Genomic DNA, 21,414 nt, shown 5'->3' on the forward strand with positions numbered 1-21,414 from the left:
GGTAGGAAAATATGGAACCCATAGGACTTCAGGGAGAGCACAAAGATGACAAGATATTTTGAGCAAATGGGGCTGAGGGGGCGAAGCTTTGCTGAGCTACAGAGGAATCGTCTGGTAATCAAGATAAAACACAAGTCAAATACTGGGTGCCTGCCCTGGATGGTTCAGTCATTAACCTTCCAACTCTTGGTTTCGCCTCCAGTCATAATCTCCCGGTTTATGAGTTCGAGCCCCACATTGGGCTTTTCACTGAAAGCTTGGAGCCTGCTTGGGATTTCTCTCTCCCTTTCTTTCTGCCCCTCTCTGGCTCTCTCTTTTTTCTCTCTCTCAAAAAGAAGTAAATAAACATTATAATAAAATTTTTAAAACTTAAAAAAAAACAAACTGCAAGACAAATTTATTAGATTTGTCCACAGTCCACAATGGTGATCTTCTTCCTGGTCTTGCCATTCCTGGACTCGAAGCAACCCATGGCTTCCGCAATATTCCTGCCCTTTTTCACCTCGCCAGCGACCACACGCTTGCCATCCAACTACTCAATCTTGGCGGTGGGGATGAAAAACGGGGAACCGCTTGTATTGGGTCCAGCATCTGCCATGGACAGGATGCCAGGACCCACGTGCTTCAGGATGAAATTCTCATCATCAGATGTCTCCCCATACACGGACTTTTGCCAGTGCCGATGTGGCGTGTGACGTCACCGCCCTGGCGCATTCATCCCGGAATCGTCCTGAGAAAGCAGGAAGCTTTATAACCAAATCCTTTCTGTCCTGCTCAGAGCAGGAAAGTTTTCTGCTTGCTGGCTTGGGAACTTTGTCCGCAAACAGCTCCACGGAGATGAGGCCCAAGGGCTGGCCGTCCACGGCAGGGGTGACCGTGGTTGGGTGGTGCAGGAGGCTCCAGGGTGGCGGCTTCTGCTCAGAGATTTTGTATTTTTAAAGAGTGATGGCAGGTGTGTTTAAAAATGTGCGGTGAAAGTTATAGCCTAACATATGAATATGATAATTGGGAAATTAGGCTGCCACTATTTAAACTTATGATACACAAATTGTAGATTCAACTTGGAAATGTGCAAGGGGAGGGGCGCCTGGGTGGCACAGTCGGTTGGGCGTCCGCATTCGGCTCGGGTCATGATCTCACGGCTGGTGGGTTCAAGCCCCACCTCAGGCTCTCTGCTGGGAGCCTGCAGCCTGCTTCGGATTCTATGTCTTCCTCTCTCTCTACACCTCCCCCACTCGCTCTCTGTCTCAAAGGTAAATAAGCATTAAAAGAAAAAAAGAAATGTGCAAGGAGAACAGGGTTCTTAGAAGTTCTTTTAGGAGAGGGGCGCCTGGGTGGCTCAGGTGACTCTTGGTTTCAGCTCAGGTCAAGAGCCACGCACTTCATGAGTTCGAGCTCCTCTTCAGGCTCTGCGCTGACAGCGTGGAGCCTGCTTGGGATTCTGTCTCCCTCTCTCTCTGCCCCGCCCCTGCTCCCTATCTTTATCTCTCAAAAATAAATCAGTAAACATTAAAAAGAAGTTCTCCTAGCATAAACACGAGACACTTGAAGATCACTAAACAAGATATTTTGTCCGTCTACTGAGCAGTAACCATGTACGAGGCAAAACACTCAAAATCCAAACTGACAGGGTCCCTGCTCTCTTGGAGATAACATCTAGTAAGTAATAAACAAATGAAAACAAAGGAGAAACAAAAGCCAGTTTCAGGAATTGGTACTTTGAAGAACATAATACAGGTGAGCATTGAACAACACAGGGGTTAGGGGCACCAACCCTCCCTCCCCCACACAGTTGAAAATCTGCACATGACTTTTGATTCCCCCAAAGGTTAACTTCTAATAACCTACAGTCGACCAGAAGCCTTACTGATAACATAAACAGTTGATAAACATAGATTTTTGTATGTTGTATGTATTATATACTGTATTCTTACAACCAAGTAAGCTAGAGAAAAGAAAATGTTAAGAAAAGCAGGGGAACCTGGGTGGCTCAGTCAGTTAAGTGTCTGGCTCTTGATTTTGGCTCCGGAGATTGAGCCCCGGTGTCCAGGCTTTGCACTGACAGTGTGGAGCCTGCTTGGGATTCTTTCTCTTTCTCTCTCTCTCTCTCTCTCTCTCTCTCTCTCTCTCAAAATAAATAAATAAACATTTAAAAAGAGAAAATCATAAGGAACAAAAAATGCGTTTAGAGTACTGAACCACGTTTATAGAAAAAAGTCTGCATGTAAGTGGACCTCCACGGTTCAGACCTGTGTCATTCAAGGGTCACCTGTAAACAGTTATTTACAGAAAGTTCCTTGGGTTGGGAGGGGGAGGGTTGAGTGTTGAGGCCAGAGGGGCAGATGAGTTGGTCAAGGTAAATCTCACAGGGGAGGTGATATTTGAACTGAGACCTGAATGAAAAGGGTGTCAGCAACCAGAAAATCTGGGGAAGAGCGCTTCACGCTTAGGAAACAGCAAGTACAAAGGTCCTATGGCAGGAACAAGCTTGGTATGTTCCAGGAACGAAAAGAAGATGCTTGTGGCTGGAGTAGAGTGTCCCAAGGGGAGTGGTGAAAAGCTAGGCTGGGGACTTGCAGACTGTACTAGAGAGTCTGAATTTTATTCTCAAGACGGTAGAAATCCCTTAGAGCAGAGTTTTTCAACCTCCACCCTATTGACATTTGGTCCAGATAAGTCTTTGTTGTGCGGGGCTGTCCTGAGCAGTGCAGGATGTTTGGAAGCATCCCTGTCCTCTACTCATTGAATGCTAATAGCAGCCTACCCCACTCCTAGTTGTGATGACCAAAAATGTCTCCAGACATTGCCAGTTACCCCTCTGGGGGGATATATCCCTAGAAAGGCACATTACCCTGCCACCATAAATGGTGATGCTGGTCTATGCCCAATGAATGAACAGGAAAACACTCCTGACCCCAGCGAGACACGACACAGTGAACACATTTTATCTCTGCTCCCTCTCGTAACCTCTCTGAAACGACCATCAAGGGACAAGAAAGGTTTCGATTGATGAGGACAAGGAGAACAGGAGACGAAACAACCTGAGATGAGGAATGGGCACACGATGCTAGCAGATGGAAAAAAAGTGGTGAGCCAGTGAGCGAACTACAGGCATGGAGGCCGGCAAGAACTAAGCTAATCCCTACCCTAGAGGCCAGAGGAGTCTGAGAAACCAGTTACACGTGGAGGCTGAGACCTGAAGGGCTGCATGGAAGTCAGCACAAGGAAAGGCTGGATTCCTCCCGCCCCACAGAGCAGGTGACATCTTCCCCAGCCACAGCATAAGACAGAAGGTATCAGCAAGCCTGTATGTGGGAAGGGGCAGGGCGTGGGAAAGAGTGGGTGGTAGAACTCAAGACAGAAGGATTCAGGGAGAGTGTACCTGGGAAAGCGGGGGGGAGCCCCAAGCCCCCACCCCCATTCTGCTCCCATGATGATGACAGGCAGGCCAAGACCTCTGAAAAGTCAAGATTGGCTAAGTCATGCTGCGGTAACAAAAAACACCTGAAACCCAGTGGTTCGAAACAACTAAGGTCCATTACTTTTGCTCAAGCTTCGTGTCCTTGTGGGTTATGTTTACTCAGTCTGTTAGAGCAGTCGTGGTCTCACAGGTGGATGATCACCACGCCAAAGGGAAAAGAGGGGTTCAGAGGGTCCCACAGTGGTCATTAAATGCTCTAGCTTGAAGCGACACATACCATTTTTTAGATGAAATTCAGAGTGTAAAATTCACCGTTTATTGATTTTTATTTTTATTTTTTTAGAGAGAGAGAGAGCATGTGAATGGTGAGGAGGAACAGTGGGGCAGAGGGAAGGAAAGAATCTTAAGCGGGCCCCATGCTCAGCACAGAGCTGGACATGGGACTCTATCCCACGACCCTAGGATTGTGACCTGAGCCAAAATCAAGCACTGGACACTCTACCAACTGAGCCACCCGAGCGCCCCCCAAATTCACCACTTAAAAATGAACACTTTGGGGCACCTGGGTGGCTCAGTCAGTTAAGTGTCCAATTCAGCTCTGGTCGTGATCTCACAGTTCGGGGGGTCGAGCCCCACATTGGACTCTGCACTGACCGCTCAGAGCCTGGAGCCTGCTTCGGATTCTGTGTCTCCCTCTCTCTCTGCCCCGCCCCTGCTCATGCTCTGTCCTCTCTCTTTCAAAAATAAATAAACAGTAAAATAAATTTTTTAATTAAAAAAATGCACAGTTCTTGGGGCACCTGGCTGGCTCAGTCAGAAGAACACATGACTCTTGATCTTGGGGGTATGAGTTCAAGCCCCACATTGGGTGCAGAGATTACTTAAAATGTTTAAATCTTAAAAAACAAAACAGAACAAACGATTTGCTGGTATTTAGTACTTTACAATATTCTGTAATCATCACCTTCTTTAGTTCGAAACACTGTGATCACCCGAGAAAGAATCCCGTGCCCATAAACGGTTGTTCCCCAGGCCCCTCCCCACCGGCCTCCAGCAGACATCCATTTACAGCATTATATCTCTGGATTGACCTGTTCCCGATCTTTTACAGATATTAACCCTCATTACTTGTGGATTTCATGTTTCTGAATTTGCCTACTCTCTAAAATTTATTTGTAATCTCACAATCAATACTTGCGGCTGCTTTCATGGTCATTCACGGAAATGTCCAGACTAGCAAAAAATTTGAGTTGCTTAACACGCATGTTCCCAACTGAGGTCAAACAATGCAGTGGTCCTTTTCCTTCAGCTCTCACACTCTAAACAAGTGTCCTTCTTGTGGTATATTTGGTGCCATGTATTTTGCATTTTTATTGGCACTTTTTGTCGGTGATTTCACTGTTTGAAATGGTCCAGAGGTGCCTGGATGGCTCAGTCGTTTAAGCTTCTGACTCTTGGTTTCTGGTCGGGTCATGATCTCATGGTTTCTGAGATGGAGCCCCACGTAGGGCTCTGTGCTGACAGCGAGGAACCTGCTTGGGATTCTCTCTCTCCCTCTCTCTCTTTCTCTGCCCCTCCATTGCTCACGCACATGCACTCTCTATCTCCCAAAATAAATAAATAAACTTTTATTTATTTTTATTTTTTTAAAGAGATAAGCTCTAATTTTTGTGTAATGTTTATTCATTTTTGTAAAAAACAATTTTTTTTAACGTTTATTTATTTTTGAGACAGAGAGAGAGAGAGACGGAGCATGAACGGGGGAGGGGCAGAGAGAGAGGGAGACACAGAATCAGAAGCAGGCTCCAGGCTCTGAGCCGTCAGCCCAGAGCCTGATGTGGGGCTCGAACTCACGGACCGCGAGATCGTGACCTGAGCTGAAGTCGGACGCTTAACCAACTGAGCCACCCAGGCGCCCCTTTTTTTTTTTTTAATTTTTTTTAATGTTTATTTATTTTTGAGACAGAGAGAGACAAAGCATGAGCAAGGGAGGGGCAGAGAAAGAGGGAGACACAGAATCTGAAGCAGGCTCCAGGCTCTGAGCTGTCAGCACAGAGCCTAACGCAGGGCTCGAACTCACGAACTATGAGATCATGACCTGAGCCGAAGTCGGACGCTTAACCGACTGAGCCACCCAGGCGCCCCTAATGTTTATTCATTTTTGAAAGACAGAGAGAGAGCACAAGCAGGGGTGGGTGTAGAGAGAGGGGGATACAGAATCTGAAGCAGGCCCTAGGCTCTGAGCTATCAGCACAGAGCCCGACACAGGGCTCGAACCCACAAACTGCGAGATCATGACCTGAGCTGAAGTCAGACGCTCAACTGACTGAGCCACCCAGACACCCCAATAAATAAACTTTTAAACAAACAAACAAATAAAAATGGTCTCAAGCATAGTGCTGGAGTGCTGTCTCCTGTGCTATGAAAGTATGTAGGTTAGATAAGCTTTGTTCAAGCATGGGTTATTATCTACTGGCTGTGACTTCAATGTTAATGAGTTAAAAATATATATACAATATGATTTCTTTTTTTTTTTTTTAAGTTTATTTACTTATTTTGAGAGAGAGAGAAAGAGAGAGAGCAAGAGAACAAGCAGGAGAGGGGCAGAGAGAGAGGGAGACAGAATCCCAACCAGTCTCTGAGCTGTCAGCTCAGAGCCCACTGTGGGGCTTGAACCCAGGAACTGTGAGATTTATGACCTGAGCCAAAATCGAGAGTCTGACGCTTAACCGACTCAGCCACCCAGGCGTCCCTCAATGTGATTTCCTTTTTTTAAAAAAAAATGTTTATTTATTTCTTAGAGAAAGAGACAGAACGCGAGCAGGGAAGAAGCAGAGAGAGAGGGAGACACAGAATCGGAAGAAGGCCCCAGGCCCCGAGCTGTCAGCACATAGCCCAGTGCAGGGCTTGAACTCACAAACTGCAAGATCGTGACCTGAGCCAAAGTCAGATGCTTAACCGACTGAGCTACCCATGTGCCCCAAAATGATTTCTTTAAAAAGAAACACACATAAATCAAGGGGTTATGTATTCATTAGTTCATAAACATGTTGTGGCCAGAGGCTCACATTTCCCCTAGGAACTGTATTTTCCCTAGGAACAACAGCTCAGTACGTGCTAATTCAGTGTAATGCTTTATTGAGCATTACTACCATGAATATTGAGGATCAACTATAAATGGAATCATATACTCTGTGGCCTTTGTTCTGGCTCCTTTCACTTAGCATAATGTTTTAGATGTTCATCCATGTCATAACATGTGTCAGAACTTCATCATTTCAATGGCTGGATGATACTCCATTGTGTGCATACACCATGTTTTGTTCGGTTCATTAGCTGATGGACATCTGTACTGTCTCCATCTTTCAGCTCTTGCGAACAGTGCTGCTATCAACACGGGTGTCCATGCATATTTGTTTGAGTACCTGTTTTTAGTATTTTAGGTGGCTACCTAGGAGTGGAATTGCTGGGTCGTGGGTAACTCTGTGTTTTAAGTTTTTGACGAATCAATGTTTTCCACAGCAGCTGAACCATTTTACATTCCCACTAGCAATGTATGAGGGTTTCGATTTCGTCCCACCCTCACCAACACTTGTTATTTTCTGTTGGATTGTTTGTTTTCATTGTAGGTAACCTCCTGGGTGTATGTGCATTTCCTTGATGACTAATGATGTGGAGCATTTTGTTATGTACTGGCTGACCATTTGCATATCTTCTTTGGCGTGTCTATTCTAAGTCTGTTGCCCGTGTTTTCATTGGGTTGTCTGCTTTTTTGTCATTGGGTTAAGTGTTCTGCATATATTCTGGATTCTAGGTCTTTATCAGATATATGATTTGCAAATACTTTTTCCCATTTTGTTGGTTGTCTTTTCATTTTCTAGATAATGTCCTTTAATGCACAGAAGTTTTTAATTTGTGAAAGTCCAATTTTTCTATTTTTTTGTTGTTGTCTGGGCTTTTGGTGTCCTAAGAGTCCATCAGCAAGTCCATGATCATGAGGATTCACCTCAATGTTTTCTAAGAGTGTTATAGTTTCAGCTCTTATATTTAGATCACTGATCCATTTTGAATTAACTTTTGTTTATGGCGTGAAGTAGGGGTCCAAATTCACTCTTTTGCACACACATATCTGGTTGTCCCAGGACCATTCATTGAAAAGACTGTTCTTTCCCTCAACGATTGATGTTGGCACCTTTGTAAAACATCACTTAGCCATTGGTTAGAACTATTCATGCGGTCCAGGCCAACTTCAAGGGTTCAGATGTGATTGAAAGGAGGGAGACAAAAAAAATACTTGGTAAATAAAACCAATAACTACCACAACCTTCATGGAGGAAATTGCAGAATTCTTCTCCAGGAAACTGAGTGGTCCGAGAGGAAGATCTACAGATACTGACATTTGATAAGCTCTCCAGTGATAAGCCTGTATCCCTCACATCTCCCTACAATGGAACTGACTGGTCTACAAACCTCTCTTCACTGCAGACCTTTCCAGAAGCTTTTCGTGTCTCACTCTAAAACGTGAACAGGCAGCCAAAGAGTCCAGACATCTGAGAAAAGCTGTTATTATGAAAGACAAATCCAAAACAATTAGCAAAAAGGGATTTGGAGAAACAATGAGGGTAATCAAGTTCCGAAAAGCTACCGTAAACATTGTAGAGAGATAACAGATGATATATCATACCTAAAACATGAACAAGGTATCTTTCAAAAGGAACATTCAGGGAACAACAACCAAAAAAAAGGCTCTGAGAAAGAAGAAATCAAAAAGTAAAAAATATTCAGTGAAACAAGGGGAAGAAAAAACTGAGGACATCTTCCAGAGAGAAAAGAGGACATTAGAAGCTCACAACAGAAGGCCTAACATCTAAAGAATCACAATTTCTCAAAAATAAAACTGGAAAAACAAAGGAGAGAAATTTATCAAAGAAATAATATGAAGGAAAACTTTTCAGAGCTGAGGGACATGATCATGTTTTGTAGATGTGACTGGGAGTCGCATGAACGTGAACTCGTGACTTCTGTAACTTATCTCAGAATATTTCATCAAACCACAATGAGATACCACACTGTATGTTCTGGAATGGCCGTAATAGAAAAGGCAACATCAAAAATGGACGCGGTTTCCGGTTTCTCTTCCTTCTCCTCAACAACATCATGTCTAGCTCTTTTGTCCCCCAACTGCTGGCGTTGTTGATACCACAGCAACTTGAGGTCCACCATCCAATAAAGACACAGCAACTGTCTACTGAATTCTCCACCAGCTCCCACGATCGTGTAAGATTTAATTCTCAGAACAGACCCCTTATTATGAGTAGTAAGGACTCACACCGATTCTGCTTCCCCAGTCAAACCCTAATTGATGTAAGGTTGGTACTGATTATCCAGGGAAAGGTGGCCACGTACGTATTCATTAACACTACTGTGAGCGTAGGACATCTCTGAAAGGCCTTACGAGCCCCTGGTAGTCACAGGATATTTGGAGGGAGGGGTTTGGAGGTCAGGGGGGTAGAAAGACCTACTGTTTGTATATTTTGTCTGTTTGCATTTTTTTCGCTTTGTGCACATATACATGTTTCAAACACATGCCCAGGGTAAAATACAACATGCATATGGAAAAAGTGCATAATATATGTAGACTGTATAGTGGTATCTCATTGTGGTCTAAATTTGCATTTGTAAGCCTTGATTACAAGGACTCATTTCTAGGTTATTGGCCGTATGGATTTCTTACTATTGCCAAGGGCATGTTAAAGTCTTTTGCCATTTTTCTACCAATTGTCTGTCTTTTTCTCAGAGGTCTGAAGGAGTTCTCTGGTCTGGGGACAAGTTCTTTGTCATTTATGTATATGACAAATATCTTCAACTCCCCTGTGGGTTTTTTCCTAACCTGTTTTTGAAGAAGTTTCTTTCGAGCAAGAGTTTCTAAATTCAGTTCAGTTGAATTTATTAACCTATTTCCTTATTGCTAGTGATCTCTGTGTTTTATTTAAGTCTTATGGTAAGTCTTGATATCCAATAAAGCAAATCTTTCACTTTGGTTTCCCCCCCAACCAAGAGTGTCTCGCGATTTTTGCCTCTTTCCATTCCCGTGTAAGTTTTGAAATCAGATTGTCAAGTTCTGGAGAAAAAAAAAAAAAAAAAAGCTGAACTTTTGATCGGGGTTGCATTTGATCCATAATCATTATAAGGGAGAATTAACACCTTTAAATCTTGAATCTCTTAATCAATTAACATGGTATATAACTCTTCATTGATTTTGGTCTTCTTTAATGTCTCTCAAAAATTTTTTTCTACAATATTTCAAAGAGGTTTAGTACCTCTTCTGTGAGACTAAACTTTTTAAAGTTTATTTATTTATTTTGAGAGAGAGAGAGACAGAGAGAGTAAGCAGGGGACAGGCAGAGAGTGGAGGAGAGAGAGAATCCCAAGAAGGCCTCATGATGTGGGGCTAGAACTCACGAACTATGAGATCATGACCTGGGCTGAAACCAAGAGTTGAATGCTTAACCGACTAAGCCACCCAGGTGCCCCTGGATCTCTTTCTTAGGTACTCGTTGGGTATAGGAGGGAGTCTTGCTTTTCACTCTTTTGAACTGTGTGAATTTTTTTTTTTTTTACCATATGCATATATTTTCAAATAGAATTTTTGATCATCATTTATTAAGTTGTGCTATGCTAAGCATTTTATATACTATACCTGTTTTCTCTTCTTCTCCCAGGAACCAGAGCCCACGTACTCATCCAGTGACAGAAGGCAGAGCGCCTAAGCCATGATACTTACTTTTAGGGCCCCGTGAAAAATAGTTTAACTATTTAGAATCAAAAGAAAATGATAAATAGGGCCCTGCCTTTATTGTATTTGTCTTTATGCCAACACAATCATAAAATATCGTGTTAGATTGCTTTTTATGCAGGAAAGCAGCCCAACTGGAAACCCTACCAGGTGGGTACTATTGTTATAAAAATATTCCAAGGGAGGAAGCTCCCTTGGCCAAAGTCAGACAGCTGGGAAGTGTGGGAACAGGGACTTGAACCCAGGCCTGGAGGCCCCTCAAGCTCATTCTTGGCCACCAAGCTCAAGGACATCTGGATCAAGCACGTTCATATCGAGGGGATGAGTCTGGCTGGAGTCAGGAAGGTTTACTCCAGGAGGAGAAGAGTTAGAAGAGATTTTACACAGTCTCTAAATATCTTAAGGGCTGCCACGTGGAAAAGGACTAGCCTTGTTTGAATTGTTCCCAAGAACGGAGCTAGGGTAGGTGCGGTGGGGTTTCAGAGAAGTAGATTTTGATCCAGGGATACAATGAACTTACTGGAACTAACAAGACCTCTGGCAGTGGCGATTTCTCCTGAGGACCGTAGATGCGGAGTCTGACCCCAGCCGCTGACAAGAGGAGAATTCAAAATAAGGCTCTGTTGGAGAGGCTTGCTGCCTTGGGAGGAGATTTGGATGAGAGCAAGGTGAACTTTTATGTCCCTTGGACCTGAAGAGTCTACAGCTGTAAACTTGACCAGTTCATCAGTATAAGGAGGTGGGACCCTCCCCACCAGTAGCCCCAGTTTGCCCAATCCTTACTGAGCCCTCTCATACACCATGGGTGGGAGCCTAAATGGATGGTCTCTTTGGAAGAGCTGTTCACAGTATCTGTCAATATTTAGACTCTTGGTACTTTGACTTAGCAATTCTGTACGGAAGAATCTGTTCACAGTATAAACACGCAGATATGCACAGACATGTGCCCAGGGGTGTTCGCCACAGTATGTTTATAATTGCAAAAGTTTGGCAACAACTTAAGTGCCCATCGGGGGACTGGTTAAGTGGATGATGATACAGGATTGATATATTGTGAGTGATAACCCCACCTTTGAGGACGTGGCCCTGGGGGAGTGTGAGGGAGCGTCAGACAATTAACAAACATATGTAATAACTTAAATCATATAGCACGTTAGAGGGTGGTGAGGGCTGCTTTGGGAACTTGGGAATGTGGGGTGCGGGTGGAGGCAGGATGCAATTTCCAGGAGGGTGGCTGGGGTAGGTTTCACTGGGAAAGTAAGGACTCGAAACCTCAGGGGGAACCTGCCCCTTCCGGTCATTCTTTTTATAATTTTTTTTGAAGTTAAAAAAAATTTTTTTTAAGTAGGCTCCACACCCAACGTGGGGCTTGAATTCACAACCCAGAGATCAAGAGCCGATGTTCCACTGAGTCAGCCAGGTGCCTCCTTCCTTCATTGGAAGGGGGAATTTGCAGGGATAACACCTTTGGTGGGTCTGGCAACCAGCAGGCCTTGCAAGGACTGTTGTTCATTTTAGTCCCGAAATTAACAAGAGTTCATAACACTCTTGTCTAAGGAAGATGCCCCAAAGCATTTCAGTTTGCAAATGAAGAGTGGGAGGCCTTGAGCTCTGGTGGCTGTCTTATCCATTTCCCAGAAAGGAATTCAAACATCTCAACTGAGGGAAAGGTCCCTGCCTGGGCCGGCTGTTTGTTTGCCTTCCTTTGTAGCAATGGGTCCATTGTGTTTCCGTCAGTTTAACTGCGTGGGGAGGTTCCTCAGCTTTGTCCTTGATAAAGCCCCACAGGGCTTCCCCCAGTAGCCATTGATGAAGCCACTGGTGTGGTAATGTCTCTCCCCTAGACAGGAGGTTACTAATCAGCAACTCCTTGAACCACAAGAATTTGTCCCTATCAGTGCATTTATTCTGTGTCTTGGCAACAGACAGATGGGAGTCACCAAAGGGATCAGTTGCTTGCTTTCCCTGACTCCAAGCAGGCCTTATCTGGTTCCTTCTAAAAATGGCCCCGGCCTCTTTAGGGTAACAGGTGTCTAATGGGGGTCTGCTCTGGTTTACATGTTACCTGAAGTAGAGAGAGAGGCTCCTTCGAGAGGACAGGAGACAAATAGATTTTTGCACAAAGCCAGAAATAAGTATCGCAAGACGGATCAATAAAATCCCAATGAGGGGATGAGGGAACGTTTCACCGACACCGGCGACAGTGCTGTTGGGGCCAGAGAAGACACAATTGGGGTTTTGACCTAGGGAAATGAGGGGGAGGGTGGCGTCCTAGGCAGAAGGCACAGCAAAGAAAATCGCATGGGAGCTGCAAACAATGGAGCATATTCAAGCTGTTCTAAGTAGTTCCTTGTGTGTAAAACATAGTGACAAAGAATAAATAATAGTAATAACTAATGTGTGTTGTGTACTTACATATGCCCAGCAGCATTCAAAACACTTTCTACTCTGTCTGATCCTCATAACAATCCTGTAGGCAAGTTCTGTATATCAATATCCCAGCTCTCTAGGTCAGGAAGCAGAGGCAAATGTAGATTGATAATTTGCCCATTGGTGGCACCACCAATAATAATAACCACAATAATCAGCTGCCACTGATTGGTCACCAAGCACTCCCCTGAGTGTTAGATGTAACTTCTCTTCTGATTTGACCCTCCCTGTTCAGGTGAGGAAACTGAGGCTTGGGTAGGAGTAAGATTTTTATACATTATTGAAGCTAAGTTGGTGCTCATTCTAACCAGCTTGTTTTAAATTAAGATGTTAATTGTAATTTCCAGGGCAACCTCTCAGAACATAACTGAAAAATATATAGTACAAGAGATATAGGAATCAAAATGGTATACTAGACAACCTCTATCTAATAAAAAAGTAGGCAGTAATGGGGGAACTGAGGAACAAAAAAGATAATGACATAGAAAAAACAAATAACAAAACCGAAGTAAGTCTTATCAGTAATCGCGTTCAATGCAAGTGGATTAAACTCTGCAGTTAAGGAGCAAGTTGACAGAGTAGTAAAATAATAGGAACCAACATTACCCTCAAAAGAGATCCAAAGACATAAACAGACTGAAAGACAAAGGATAGAAAAAGATAATCCATTGTAAACAATGGTTATACTGATAGCAGAAAAGTAGACTTTAGGGGCACCTGGCTGGCTCAGTCAGTGAAGCATGCAACTCTTGATCCCGGGGTTGTAAGTTTGAGCCCCACATTAGGTGTAGAGGTTACTTAAAAGTAAAATCTTAAAAAAAAAGAGAGAGAGAAAGGAAAATAGACTTTAATAAGAAACTGTTACAAGAGACAAAGGACATTATGTAATGGTAAAAGGGTAAATCCATTAAGAATATGTCACAAAGATTAATCTATATGTACTCTGAAATATATGAAATAACAACTGCCAGAGTTGAAGGAGAAATGGTTCAACAATAATAGTTGGAAACTACAACACCCTACTTTCAATAATAGATAGAACTGCTAGATAAAAAATAAACAAGGAGAGGGGCGCTGGTGCCTGGATGGCTCAGTCAGTTGAGCATCTGACTTCAACTCAGGTCGTGATCTTGTGGTGCATGGGTTCAAGGCCCATGTTGCGCTCTGTGCTGACAGCTCAGAGCCTGGAGCCTGCTTTGGATTCTGTGCCTCCTTCTCTCTCTGCCCCTCCCCTGCTTGTACTCTGTATCTCTCTCAAAAAGAAAAAATAAACATTTAAAAAAGTTTTTAATAAATAAATAAGTAAACGAACAAGGAGAGAGACAACTTGAACAACACTCCAAAGTAATTAGACCTAACAGGCATATATGCAACATCCCACTCAAAAACATCACGTCAATAGAATGGAGGGGGAGAAAAACCACATGAACATCTCAGGCGAGGCAGAAAAAAAAGCGTCTGATAAAATCCAACACCCTTTCATGATCAGAATACTCCACAACTGGAAGGGAACTACGTTAACATCATAAGGGGCATATAAGAAAAACCCTTCTCATATGCAGTAGTGGGAGACTTAAAGCTTTCCCCCTAAGTTTGGGAATGAGACAAGAATGTCTACTTTTGCTAATTCTGGTCAACATTGCCCTTGAATATTTTATAGTGCAGGCTTTATTATTATTCGGGTATGATGAGGCCAACAGATCCTGAGAGGACTGCCATTGAAGAAAAGTTTATTGGGGTGCCTGGGTGCCTCAGTCCATTGAGCATCCGACTTTGGATTGGGTCATGATCTTACGACTCGTGGGTTTGAGGTCCATATCAGGCTCTGTGCTGCCGGCTCGGAGCCTGGAGCCTGGTTCAGATTCTGTGTCTCCCTCTATCTCTGCGCCCCCACCCCGCACTCTGTCTCTCCGTCCTTCAAAAGTAAACATTTAAAAAAGATTTTTAGTAAAAAAAGAAAAGATAGTTTATTAGACCCACAGATGCCAAGAGAGGGGCATGCCATATCATGGGCTAGGGAGCACACAGAGAAGGCCTGGGTCAGTCAGGATAAGGGGTACCCATGGGCAAGAAAGACCCTTTGTTGGAGTTTCAGAGGGAAGAAATGGGAGAGGCAGAGTAAACAGGTTTTGGATTGGCTAGTTTGAATAGTGTCAGTGGGCTCTCAGGTATAGAGGCCATCCCGAGTTGTCTGATACTTGGCCTCCTAAACTACAAACAGACACGAAAAAGCCAAATCTAAAATTTGTATGGTATTTTAAGGGACCCTGAAATGCCAAGAGAATCTTGGGAAAGACCAAAGTTGGAAAACTCAACTTCATGGTTTAAACCTCACTACGAAGGGTCACCTGGGTGGCTCAGTCAGTTAAGCGTCCGACTTAAGCTCAGGTCATGATCTCATGGTTCATGAGTTTAGGCCCCGTGTCAGGCTCTGTGCTGACAGCTCAGAGCCTGGAGGCTGCTCCGGATTCTGTGTCTCCCTCTCTCTCTGCCCTGACCCCACTCACTCTCTGTCTCTCTCTCAAAAATAAACAAACGTTAAAAAAAAATAAAAAATAAAAAACTTTACTACGAAGCCACAATACCCAAACAGTTTGATAGCAGCATAAGGATACACATGTAGATGAATGGAATAGAGTTGAGATTCTGGAAATAAGCCTGTACGTCCACGGTTCATGGATTTTGACAAGAGCGCCAAGACCATTCATTGGGGGAAAGAACAATCTGTTCCACAAAATGATCATGGAACAACTGGACATCCACACGCAAAAGACGGAAGCTGGACCTTGAACTCACCTTGTTTACACACATGCAAAAGACGGAAGCTGGATCTTGAACAAACATTATTTACCAAAACTAACTCAAAATGGATCAACAACCTAAATATAAGAGTTGAAACTATAAAATACTTAGACAAAAACCTAGAGGCAAGTCTTCATGATCTGGGATTGGCCATGGTTTCTTATCCATGGCACAGAAGCCCAAGCAGCAACAAAAACAGATTAATAGCAACAATAATCAATAATTTCCTATTTATCAAACCTGAAAACGTTTGTGCATGAGAGCACACTGTCAGGAGAGTCAAAAGACAACCCACAGAATAGGAGAAAATATTTGCAAATCGTACATTTGCTATGGTTCTGATACCCAGAATATTCAAAAACAAAAAACAAAACAAAACAAAACCCCAAAAGACAATGATTACAACTCAAGAAGAAGAAAACAACTAACCCCATTTAAAAATGGACCAAGGGTTGGGGAACCTGGGTGGCTCAGTTGGTTAGGCATCTGACCCTTGGTTTCAGCTCAGGTCATGATCTCATGGTTTGCGGGTTCGAGCCTCGCATGAGGTTCCATGCTGACAGTGTAGAGCCTGCTCAGGATTCTTTCTCTGCCCCTCCACCTCCTCTGTCTCTCTCTCTCTCTCTCTCTCAAAATAAATAAACTAGCTTTAAAAAATATGGGCCAGATGTTTGAAAAGACATTTCTCCAAAGAAGATACTCAAATGGCCAACAAACACATGCCAAGAGGCTCAACATCATTAGCTACCAGGAAAATGCCAATAAAACCACAGCAAGACACTTCACCAACACTAGGATGACTGTAGTAAAACAAACAAAAAGAAAGAACAATCCTTTGGATGTGGAGAAATTGGAGCCCTTAGACATTGCTAGGAATGTGAAATACTGCAGTCCCTGTGGAAAACAGCCTGGCAGTTCCTCAAAAAGGTACACAGAGACTCGCCAGGTGATCTGGCACTCCCACACCTGGGTATACATCTCCGAATGGGAAACACGTGTTCACACATTAACCTGAACCTGAATGTTCCCAGCCTCTTTGGTCATAACAGTCCCAGGGAGTGGGGGGAGTCTGCTCAATGGGGATAGGGTTTCGCCTTGGAGTGATGAAAATGCTCGGGCGTAGATAGTGGTGATGGTCGTGCAACATGGTGAATATGTTAAAAGGCACTGAATTCTATGTTTTAAAATGGTGATTTTTATGTTATGTGAATTTCACCTCAATAAGTTAAGAAATGAATAGAAGGGAGACCCAACATGAGGAGAGGTTTGCTAAGTGTTTGTGGGGAAGTCCTTGGATCTCTGGGGGAGATTCTACAGGTTGTTCTTTTCTCCTCTGACCATCGTGGCGTTTGAATGTGATCTTTGAAATGGCTTGGGTCACCTCACCAACCTTTAGAAAACGGTGTCCCTCTATGAGAAAGCCACTGACATGCAATTTTGCACTGTGCCCTGAATAAATGCTCCCCACCGGGTAGGTAGTTGGGGGCTGAAGTTTTCAGCCTGTGTTCTTCCCGGTATGTGGTTGAGTCCAAGGAAGGGGTTGTTTTTTTAAAAAGTTGTTTGCCCAGAGGGGTCCCTCCAGAATCTCCTTAATGCCACCACATATACCCACAGCAGCCTTGGAGAAATCCGTGAGAATATAAAGAAAGGGGTCAGGGACAAAGGCATGAATCAGCTTTTAAACCTGCCAAGCATCTGTACTTCTAGTTATGTTTCATATGAATTTTTCTTACCAATGAAGAGATTTCATTTGCACGAAAAGTCTAATCAGGGGCGCCTGGGTGGCTCCCTCGGTTGAGCGTCTGACTTCTGCTCAGGTCATGGTCCCACGGTTTGTGGGTTCAAGCCCCGCGACAGACTCTGTGCCGAGAGTCCAGAGCCTGGATCCTGCGTGGGATTCTGTGTCTGCCTCTCTCTCTGCCCCTTTCCCGCTCACGCCCTCTCTGTCTCTTTCTCTCTCTCAAAAATAAATAAACATGGGGCGCCTGGGTGGCTCAGTCGGTTAAACGTCCGACTTCGGCTCAGGTCGTGATCTCGCGGTCTGTGAGTTCGAGCCCCGCGTCGGGCTCTGTGCTGACAGCTCAGAGCCTGGAGCCTGTTTCAGATTCTGTGTCTCCCCCTCTCTGACCCTCCCCCATTCATGCTCTGTCTCTCTCTGTCTCAAAAATAAATAAACGTTAAAAAAATTAAAAAATAGATAAACATAAAAAAATGTTTAAGTCTAATCAATCAGCTTAAACCAAAATTTATTGACTCATGTATCTAAAATGTCCAGCAGTAAATTTGGCCTCAGTCACGGTCCAGGAGCTCAACAGTCTCCATCACTTGGTTCTGGCTTTCTCTTTGTTAGTGACATTGTCAGTCAGTTTCTCCTCACTCACAGACAAGATGATACCCATAACTTTCAGCTATATTTCTCCTAATAACTCCCAAAGAAAGACTATATCCCTTGTCCAATAGCTCCCGCTGATGTCTTGGGTTTGAGTCTCATTGGCCCTGCTTGGGTCACACGTCCATTCCTGAACCGATTGCTGAGGCTGCTGGGCTTGTGAGGAATGTCCTCAGTGGCTAAAACCGGGTCTTGTGTCCACTGTCCACAGCCCCAGTGCAAGGGGGGTTTGAGAGGGAAGTTAATAGCTCCCCAGTGGATCTCTGGGGTGCTGACCATTCTGGAAGAACGGACACTGGAACCTGAGCGGACACAGCAGATGGCTAAAGCACATGACAGACAAAGCCCTGTGCAATCCGCCCTTTCAAATTCACTGTCTCTCTGACCCTGTCACTTGAGCCCGCTTTCACTTCCTCCCGTGTCCTCACTGTTTCACCTCAGGGCCTTGCCACATGCTGTTCCATATTCCTGGAATGCTCGTCCACCATGGTGCCTAGCTGACACCTACTTATCCGTTAGCTCTCAGCTCGAACAGCACTTCCCCAGGGAAGCTGTGACAGTTTTGTAGATACAACTGTAACTCCCATAGCACACGCTGATCTTGTAAGATGACTCTGACCCTGCCCATTGAGACGGGTGGTCTGTGTTCCCTTGCCCTGAATCCGGATGAGCTTGAGACAACCATCGAAGTGCCATTATGTGACTTTGGAAGGAGTGACATTATGTGACTCTCATAAGAGGTGGAATGCTTTTGCCCGGTTGTCTGGGGACGCCCAGTGTTGGAACCCAGGTGCCAGGCCATACGGAAGCCGGAGTAGCCAGGGAAAGGTCCCCGTGGTGGGGAATGGGGATTGCTGGTCCTTATTCCTGGGTGAGAGCCAGTTGATAGTGGGCACTGACTTTCCAGCCAGCCATGTGGTGAGCCATTTTAAAAGTAGATCCTCCAGGGGCGCCTGGGTGGCTCAGTTGGTTAAGCGGCCGACTTAGGCTCAGGTCGTGATCTCGCGGTTTGTGAGTTCGAGCCCCGCGTCGGGCTCTGTGCTGACAGCTCAGAGCCTGGAGCCTGTTTCGGATTCTGTGTCTCCCTCTCTCTGACCCTCCCCCGTTCATGCTCTGTCTCCCTCTGTCTCAAAAATAAATAAACATTAAAAAAAAATTTAAAAAAAAAGTGGATCCTCCAGAAACTTGACAGACACAAGAGACCACATATTGTATGTTTCTATTTATATGAAATCCCCAGAATGTTAACACCTATAGGGACAGAAAGTAGGGTAGGGATTGCCAGGGGCTGGAGAGAGGGAAGTATGGGGAGTGACTTTTAATGGGTACAAGATTTCTTTTTAGCGAAATAAGAATGTCCTGGAATCAGATCCTGATGATGGCCACACAACCTTGTGGACCTACTAAAAACCACTGAGTTGTAGAGTTGAAAAGGGTGAGTTTTATGGTAAATTGTATCCTTAAGAAAGTAGACCCAACCATCCCAGTCAAGCTGCCCCTGGCTGATGCCATGTGGGGCACAGTCTTGCTGTCCAGGCCAGATTCTGCCCAAATTACAGCTTTGTAGACAAAAATAAACATTGCTGTTTTAAGCCACTAAGTTTGGGGATGGCTGTTATACAGAAAAATAGATGCTGATATAGAAACTTTCCCCAACCACCTCCCCAGTTGTAGGGCAGGGCCCTCCAGGTCTCTGTATGAATTACACTACCATATCAGTTTGTAATTAAATATTTTACTACTCGCTGTCTTCCTCATTGGCCAGTAAGCCCTGTGCAGTGTCTTTAGTAAGAACCAGTCCCCAGAGGTGTATGGACCCACAGTGGCTGAGAACCCACAGTGGCTGAGAACCAGACGTCAAAGTGGATGGAAAGGGGGTCGAGCGGGCTTTGTGGCACACAGCTGGGCAGGAAGATTGTGATCACTGGAGGCCCCTCTCCTACCTGGACACTCATGCTCTCCTGATGCATTTCTCTGCTGACAGGCTTAATAGTTTAGAAAACATCCTAGAAAAATGGAGTCCGGAAGTCAAGCCATTCCGCCCTGACATGCCCATCGTCCCGCTTGCGAACAAGAAGCATCTCCAGAACAATGAGCGCCCAGGGCAGGAGCTGACCAAGGTGAAGGGGGAGCTGGTAAAGGCCTTTTCTGCCTTCCTTTGGTTTCATGCTTGAGGCACCCATAACCAGCCAGCACTCACGCCCCCTTCTGACAACCCCGCCGTGGTGTCACAGGTAGGTCCATCAGAGCTGCAGGGGGCCAAGGATGTGTTTGTGAGAATGTCATCAAGAGCCAGTGCAGCAGGGTGACCCATTCAGGTATCCCCTTGCCTGGCTGGGTTCCAGACTGGCTCTGTGCCACCAGTCCCCTACGTGGCCTCGAGCAAAGCGCCTGACCCCTCTCTGCTTTCGTTTTAGTGTGTATATTCTCACAACGTCAGAGAGGAAAGGGAAGCCCTTCAGGGAACAAAGATTAGGAAAACTGGGGGAGGTTTGGGGGAGGGCATCAACGTGGTCCCATATTCTTTTCCAGCATGCAAAAGTCCTCAGTGTGCAGAGCTGTGAGCCCATTGCAGCAACCGCCCAGCACAGGTTCGTCTCGTCCAGCTGGAATATGAAACCATCTGTCCACATGAGCAGAGGAAACCCTAGGACCTGGCATCAGACTGTGAATGTGGTTGAGACTCGGCCCAGCTGTCTGAACTCACGCAGGTCGCTTCAATTTCTCAGTCTCACCTTTAAATCAGGATAACCATAGCACCAGCCTCCTGGGAATGGATTAAGTGGTGCCCACAAAATGTCTCACACAGTATCTAGTATAGGGGTGAGTACTTCAAAACCAACGGCCACTCCTGTTTTTTTGGAGTGTGCTCAGAGCAACGATATTGCAAATAAAGACAGAAAGAAGCAACTTTCCCCCTTCATACATCCAGAAAGGAGGGATTTGGATTTGAATTTGAATTCCCCTGGGATTTCAGGCCCATCCCTTTGAATCAGCAGTTCGGATGCGGTTGCCATCGTCTTGGTGGCCATGAATGGCTGATGTGGAGGCATGTCATATTTTCAAATTAAAAAAAAAAAAGATTGTTTTTTATTTTTAATTTATTAAAAAAAATTTTTTTTAATGTTTACTCATTTTTGGAAGACAGAGAGAGACAGAGCACAAGCAGGGGTGGGGCGGAGAGAGAGGGGGGCACAGAATCCGAAGCAGGCTCCAGGCTCTGAGCTGTCAGCACAGAGCCCCACGCGGGGCTCGAACTCACGAACTGTGAGATCATGACCTGAGCCGAAGTCGGATGCTCAACTGACTGAACCACCCAGGCGCTCCCCCCCGCAAAAAAAATTTTTTAACGTTTATTTTTGAGAGCGAGACAGACCGTGAGTGGGGGAGGGGCAGAGAGAGAGCGAGACACAGATCAGGAGCAGGCTCCAGGCTCTGAGCTGTCAGCACAGAGCCTGACACGGGGCCCGAACTCATGGACCATGAGATCATGACCTGAGCTGAAGTTGTATGTTTAACCGACTGAGCCACCCAGGCGCCCCCAATGTGTCATATTTTCAAAAGCCGCCTCGACTT

The 21,414-nt window shown here is 44.9% G+C and overlaps 1 pseudogene; it reads right to left on the reverse strand.

Moving 5' to 3' along the window:
• Positions 1 to 400: 400 nt before the first annotated feature.
• LOC131500956 (peptidyl-prolyl cis-trans isomerase A-like) lies at positions 401 to 19,793 on the reverse strand (annotated as a pseudogene).
• Between the last annotated feature and the right edge of the window lie 1,621 nt (positions 19,794 to 21,414).

The sequence above is a fragment of the Neofelis nebulosa genome, chromosome 18, assembly GCF_028018385.1.
Source record: "Neofelis nebulosa isolate mNeoNeb1 chromosome 18, mNeoNeb1.pri, whole genome shotgun sequence".
In the NCBI taxonomy this organism is placed as follows: Eukaryota; Metazoa; Chordata; class Mammalia; order Carnivora; family Felidae; genus Neofelis; species Neofelis nebulosa.